The 7,711-nt window shown below is 39.2% G+C and overlaps 1 protein-coding gene across 4 annotated transcripts in view; it reads left to right on the top strand.

Annotated features, from left to right (window-relative positions):
- The window catches only part of LOC113066668 (plexin-B2-like), a 77,853-nt gene continuing 70,142 nt past the window's right edge, over positions 1 to 7,711 (top strand). For 2 of the 4 annotated variants that reach the window (XM_026238615.1, XM_026238613.1), the window contains exon 1: positions 2 to 166. The gene's annotated coding sequence lies outside the window, so the exon portion shown is untranslated. Of the gene's footprint in view, positions 167 to 5,292; positions 5,362 to 7,711 lie in introns of those variants that run through there. The other 2 variants (XM_026238616.1, XM_026238614.1) reach the window with 2 other exon arrangements.

Below are 7,711 nucleotides of genomic sequence, written 5' to 3'. Positions count from 1 at the left end.
CTTTGTTTTTGTCCTTTTGATTAACAGGTATCTTGAAATCAACCGATAGGAAGACAAGACGAGAACAGCCAGAAGACTTAAATTCAGCTGGTGCCGTCTCCACCTGAGCTCTGTGTTAATGCACCGAGTTGCTTCAATCCTTTACAACACCGCAAACAACCTGCAGGTAAACCACGAGCTCGACTTTCAGCTCTTTTCTGAGGATTATCAATGCTCATTGTGATTTATTGTTCCGAATTTCATTTTTTTGTGAACATTTTTGTCTTTCTATCTTTATAAATGCTGTAAACCACATCACACGGTTAAAGGAGTAGTTCACCTAAAAATGAAAATTTGCTTTAAAAGTGCTCATCCTCAGACCATCCAAGATGAGTTTGTTTCTTCATCAGAGCAGATTTGGAGAAATGTAGCACTTTTTCACCAGTGGATCCTCTGCAGTGAATGGGTGCCGTCAGAATGAGAGTCCAAACAGCTGATAAAAAAACATCACAGTAATCCACATCACTCCAGTCCAGCAGTTACCGTCTTGTGAAGTGAAAAGATGTGTGTTTTTAAGGAACAAATCTGTCCATGAGTTCATAATGCATAATGCATCTTTTTTCTCCCCTTTTTTTCACTGGAAGAAGCAATATTATGGATTATGGACTTGAAGCAACAGTTTTATTCTAATCTATCTGATGGACTGGAGTGCTGTGGATTATTGTGATGTTTTTATCAGCTCCTTGGACTCTCATTCTGACGGCACCCATCCACTGCAGAGGATCCACTGGTGACACAGTGATGTAAAAGTAATGCTGCATTCCTCCAAATCTGTTCTGATAAAGAAACAAACTCATCTGCATGCTCAGTGGCCTGAGGTCGAGTGCATTTTCAGCAAATGTAATTTCTGCATGAACTGCATGTAATGCTCAGCCTCAGGTGGCTCATCGGTTTATTCTGACCCGCCCGCCACCATCTGTCCCGTGGCCCCGTGATGCCGTCTCCTCTGGTGTTGTATTGGAGATGTCCATCGACGTGCCCCTCTTAATCAGCGCACCTGTCCCAAACAGATGTCCACAGGGATTCTGTTTATTGATCGCGTGTGCCGCTCCACCTCCTTGACGGGAGTCACAGGATGAACTCCTGGGGTCTGCGAGAGGAAATGAGAAATCGTTCTTGCTCATATCATTTGGTTTTTATTTCTATATATGTATCTGATAAGCTTGCGTGTGCTGGCTCTGTGTTTTATTTGTGTGGATCAGGGCTGACTCAGGCTAGGCTCCGCAGCTGTTTCTCAGATTCAGTCCAGCAGCCTCGAGCGAGAGGAACGAGAGGAGCATTGACAAAACGCTTCAGACGGCCTGTGAGAGTGAAGTCTGTACACTGTATCCAGGGTCTCAGGGTGATGCACCTGTCGGCCGAGTGTCTGGAGTGATTCTCACACCGAGGGCTTCTGTCTTCAGGCGATGGCTTGTTAGTTTGGAGGGGAATGTGTGTTAGGAGCTCTGGGTTCAGTGGTTAAAGTCAGCATCAAATGCATATGAAAATGTTGTGTGTATTTCTGATACGGATGTAGGAATGGTTCATTAGGAATTGATTTGATGGTAGAAAGTGGGCATTTCACGAGAATGAAGCCAGAGTGAGTTTGTCATGGAAAAAAATCTGGAAAAATAAAGGTGGAGACTAAAGGTCCATTTAATGTTGTTCTTTATTTCTTTATTTGCAGTGATTAATTATTGTAGTAGCTTGAATGATAAACAGCTGTAAATGACCTTGTTATCTAGTGGGAAGATTAAAGAAAGATTCAGAAACATGTTTTTCACCATCCAGTCGATTCCAGATGGATAAAGTCAAGTCACAAATCTCATTATCTAAGTTAAATGGATTGCAAATGTCCATTGCGATTGACTTCAGATCATGTCTATAGCATGTCTGTGAGGTCACCGAAGTTCAGACCTCAGTCAAATTTAATGTTCAAAAATAACATTTGTTCTCTAAATGACTAATCTGCTATTTAAAGCTCCTCTTTTGAGTGTATATGCATGTATAATTAAGTTTGGACCGTTTTTGAAGTCATTTCAGTCATATTTTTTATTTTATATTTTTGTTTGTATTTATTTTCATAGCAATATCTGGCAACACAGCCAGAACTTACACTGATAGCAATCAAAAGAGCCCACAGACGTGTTATTGCTGACAGAATACCACAAAATAAATCCATTGTATCTGATCAGAAACGTTATCAAGGCATATCAAAACAGTAGCATGTAACACTAATGCAGAGATCTGTAGAACAAGTGTTATGTCTATGCTGTTTCATATTTTAGTTATGCTAACAACATTCATAAGGGCATTAGACAAAGTTATCATCTACAGTATATAGAATGAATAATAAACAACTGATAAAATGATATATCCCTAACCTAAAGTAATGGTGCAATGTGATATTATTTAACAATGCTCATTCCTCCAAAACAGAGAAAACCTCTTTCACAAGCATCTAAATATCAGTCTCTTTTAAAGTGTTTAGTGTATGTGGGGTTATTATAACACAGCTCCCACCCAGACCCTGGCTACAGCAATGTTCCAGATAATGAGTAGCTTGACAAACTGCAGTTTTTAAAATATCTTCCCCAACACACTCTCCACCGACGACAGGAGTGAAAAGTGCAGATGAGGAGAAACAGAAGCGTTTTTGTTGTTGATTACTGGCATGCTGTAATTTGAACAAGAGGTGGTCTGACTCACTCCAAAACGACCGTCCTTTACAGTGCATTCAGTTAGCTTTGAGTTCAACTAAAGAGAGGACAGCCGCTTAATTAGCAGCGTTTGTTTTAAACATGGTAAATGATTATCTGTGTGCTGGGCTGCTGTTCTTCTGCTGGCCTTCAGGACGAGGCGATGATTGAATGTGTAGAGCCGGTAGCACACACACACACACACACACACACACACACACACACACACACACACGGTTAGCTTGATCCCTGCTAATCTCGTCAGGCATCAATATGTTTGGTCAGTGCAGGTATCAGCAATTGATTTTTCTTCTCTGGTTCAGTGCGATTCAGAGCCAAAAACCAATGGAATCCAGATCTCGTCTATCTCTACTTTTATTCATCGTGTTCTTGTTTCTCCTTCCCTCTGATCAGATCTTCTCCTCTCGTCTTGTTTTTTATCTCGCCTCACCCTGATCTGAGTTTGGGCCAGCTGAGATTTAACATTAACATGCTTCTTCATGTGGAGCTCGAAGGACATACTCAAACCTCTTGTACTTGTCTGGGCAGTTCTTGATATACCAAGCATCAATATTAATAACTGTTTCTCATTCTTATTGTTCAGATCCCTACAGACACAGATGATTCCTCAAATCATTGATGGATGGATAGATAGATGACTAGTTGGATGGGTGGTTGTTGGATGGATGGATGGATGGATGGATGGATGGATGTTGGTTAAATAGTTGGATGGGTGGTTGTTAGATGGATGGATGTCTGGTTGGATGGATGGGTGGTTGTTGAATGGAAGGATGTTTGGTTGGATGGATGGGTGGTTGTTGGATGGATGGATGGTTGGATGGATGTTGGATGGATGGATGTTTGGTTGGATGGATGGATGTTTGGATGGATGGATGGGTGGTTGTTGGATGGATGGATGTTTGGATGGATGGATGGATGGATGGATGGGTGGTTGTTGGATGGATGGATGTTTGGTTGGATGGATGGGTGGATGTTGGATGGATGGTTGGTTGGATGGATGATGGTTAAATATTTGGATGGGTGGTTGTCAGATGGATGGATGTTTGGTTGGATGGATGGGTGGTTGTTGGATGGATGGATGATGGTTGGATGGATGGATGGTTGGTTGGATGGATAGATTGATGGATGATGGATAAATATTTGGATGGGTGGTTGTCGGATGGATGGATGTTTGGTTGGATGGATGTTTGGGTTGAATGGATGGATGGTTGGTTGGATGGATGGATAGATGGATGGATGATGGTTACGTAGTTGGTCAAAGGAATTTATGGATGGATGGATGGTTAGATTGTTAGGTGGTTGAATGGATGGATAATGGTTAGATGAATGGATGAATGGATAGATAGATGGTTAGGAAGTTGCTGTAGAGTTGCCATGGTGGTTGTTCTCCATAGAACAATCAATGCCAATAAAGAACCTTGATTTTTAAGAAATGTTTAAGGGAAACGGTTCTTGTAAGAACTGTTCATTCAGAGGTTCTTTGGAGAACCCAAAGTGGCCATTCTGTGGCATCACTGAAAAACCCCACTTTTGGAAACTTTATTTTTAAGAGTGATAGCAACTTCAGAACTTTCTCCTTTGGTATTGTATACACTTCAGAAGGTTCTTCTTCAGCATCAGGCTAAAAAAAAATTATCATGAGACTTTATTTTTGAGAGTTGAGTTCATAAATCTTTACACTCATGGACTCATTTGGCAGGAACGGACATCTGTGAGTGTCTGAACAGTTTTTTTATCCTTCCTTCTGTGCACAGGTTAATAAACAGAACGCAGGAATGGCTGGATAACTCATTGAAATAGCAATAAACAAGGTTTGTTCAAATCAAATCAAATTGATTTAAAAAGATACATTCTCAGATCTAGACAACTTCATGAAAGCATGGATGTAAGCTGAGCTGTAACTCTAACAAGCTTGGAGATTAATTGATATGATCTTCATCAGTTTGATAACTGAATCACAGTCCAACATTTGTGATGAATGAAGTCATCATGGTGAGTCGTGGAACGAATGGTGAAGAAACGTTTAATCGGCGTACATCAGTGTAGTTCGCTTCAGTTTGTTTTAAAGTGATTGGTTTCAGGTTCAAGGGACTGACAAACCTTTAATGTGCTGGTAAAATGAAGCAAGTAAAGCTTCAGTAGTTTCTGTCATGCTGCCGTCGCGCCCCATGGAGAGACACACAGAGACGGAGTGATACAGACAGCGAGAGTCCTTTTGGGCCACAGTATGTGATCAAATATAGCCCCATCTTCACACCTCATAAAACTCTGTTATGTCGCTTTCAGACTCCAAAACCAACTAGAGGAAATGGCTGCTTGTCAGAAATGGCAGAGCTTTTTTGGAAATGTTTCTCCTGGTTAAAATCCTCAGGAGAGGGCTTGATTACCGCTGAACGAGTGCGGGACATGCTGTTTGTGACTGTGAAAGCCGACCGTCTGAGGTCTGTTTATATGTAGCTTATTCAGGCCACTAACAGTGGAAGAGAGCATCTGACCCCTGACCAACAGCGCTTTGCCTTCTCACGTTTCTTTCAGAAGCAGCTTATATCTGAAATTGGTGATGCCACAATAGACCAGCACACAAGAAGTACCAGCTCTTCCACAGAAAATGAGTCCAATGCAGGTTTGCTTATGAATATCTAGTTTATTTGCTATGAGAAGTCTCAAAAATTGCTTAAATAATTAATAATTCTATGTGATAAGCAGATTGATTATTTTATTTACACATAAATGACCAAAATTGTAATTGAAATTCTATGCTATTAAGTAAATAAGTAGACGAACATTTAAGCAAGAAGAGCAACCTCTAAACTTCTTCAGTGAAGGTCATAGTTTGATCGTCTGTAGGAGAAAGCGAGACTCGAGACTTGTGAGCGGATAGGCTGGAGCTCTCCTGTTTACTGTCTTTCTCTCAATCCATTCTGATGGGATTTACAAGCAAGCATTAATCCGTAACCGCTGCAAAATCTGCGGCCTACTACGCAATTCTGTCTCCCTCCCTCTCCTTTTCCTCTTTCCCCTCTTAATACTAAAAATAATTTAGCTGCTTCAGTGGAGGACGCTGGTTTTATCCCCAAATCTGGGCTGAAAAGGGACATGTGTCTGTTGGCAGCAAGTATTGTGTAGAATTAGACTGTGACAGTCTCAAAAAGGCGCCTCTCTCTCACTTTATTTCTCTCTTCTTCAGCTAAAGCGTTTTAAAAATGTCAAGGATTTACCCTGTTGCTAAGCGGTTCACAGACTTGGCGCTGTTTTCCCGGTCCGTCATATGAAGTGTCGCGGGCGCAGGAGTCTGTCGGCCATCTGGAAGCAGCTTCTGCCTGACAACCCACTTCAGATTCACACACACATCTGTGTGTGCATGCTCACTGACTCCAGGCCTGAAAACACCAGCACATCTGTCATGAGGGGGCTTCTGGACCTTTTAAATTTGCAGCATCAGCGCTATATTGTCATTATTGTTACATGTTTTCAGAAACGAGGAATGCTTTCTTTCTATCAGTAAATGTGAATGTACATTTACATTTATGCATTTAGCAGACGCTTTTATCCAAAGAGACTCACAGTGCATTCAGGCACTTTTTTTTTTTTTTTTTTTTTTTACCTAACATGTGCTCCCTGGGAATCGAACCCACAACCTTGCGCTGCTAACACAATGCTCTTCCAATTGAGCTACAGGAACACTTTGTGTAAATGTAAATGTGTATGTAAGTGTAAACGCGCTCTAAAACTATGCAGTAAGTGAGCATGTGGCCTCAGAAGTGTGTTTGCTGTAAAACCATCAGTTTAATTCCTCTGTGACCCTTGATGATTGTGAATAAATCACTCTGAGGGCTTAGAAACCCTCCTAGCTCACTTGGCTAAAGAAGCTGGGGGAAGTGGAGAGCTGCTGTAATTTAGTTTTGTAGTGTGGAGCTGCTGCTCGTCTCGCGTCTCGTGCTCGTGTCCTGACGGGCAGATGTGGGTGACAGAGCGTCTCTCATTTCTGTGTTTAAACACTAGCCGAGCATCTCCTCCCTGCCGATATCACATCTGCTGCTCACAGCCGTGGGATTGAACACAGATGCCGAGGAGAGCAGAGCCCCTCGCTGGAGGAGAGGGTGGGCAGAAATATAGATCGATGCCTAGGTTGTGCATATTATAAAATAGTATATTTATATGTATACAGTACATATGCATATGTAGGTATACATGTATGAATGTGTATAAGTAAATAATTATAATATTATTATAAATAAATAATAAAATTATAAATAATATTGTGTGTATATATAATCACATTCTAAAATATTAAAAGCTATTATATATATATATATATATATATATGTTATACATACACAATTAATTAATGCATTAAATTTAGTACACTATAAACAACCATATATTTATATATTGACCAAAGTATAAAAAATGTAAATAAATATAATAAATACAATGCATTTTTATAGATATATTATATTATTAGAAATATTAAAATATTCAAAATAATAAAATTATAATTGTATATCTATCTATCTATCTATCTATCTATCTATCTATCTATCAAGTATATGTATATATATATATATATATATATATATATATATATATATATATATATATATATATATATATATATATATATATATATATATATATATATATAAAATACAAATAATATGTAAAACTATATATAAAATATAAAACAAATGTTTTGGTAAATATTTGAAGTGTTATCTAATAAACAAATCTCTCATTCTCTGTATTTTTTATTACATCTTGTTGCATAAATCACTTTAGCTATTCCAGTTTAAGTCTCAAACATAAGTGCAAATAACACAGTAACTGTAGATTTTGATTCAAATATGAATGAAAATGATTTGTGGTTCAGTGAGTCAGTAACCTATCAGACTGATTCAGTGATTGAGTGAATCATTTTAGACTGATGCGTTCATTCTGGAATCGAACTACACTTTTCATGATCTATGTTTTGT

This window comes from Carassius auratus, chromosome 50, assembly GCF_003368295.1.
Source record: "Carassius auratus strain Wakin chromosome 50, ASM336829v1, whole genome shotgun sequence".
NCBI lineage: Eukaryota > Metazoa > Chordata > Actinopteri > Cypriniformes > Cyprinidae > Carassius > Carassius auratus.
Note: the sequence above shows the minus strand (reverse complement) of the source record. Positions and strands in the feature narration are given on the sequence as shown.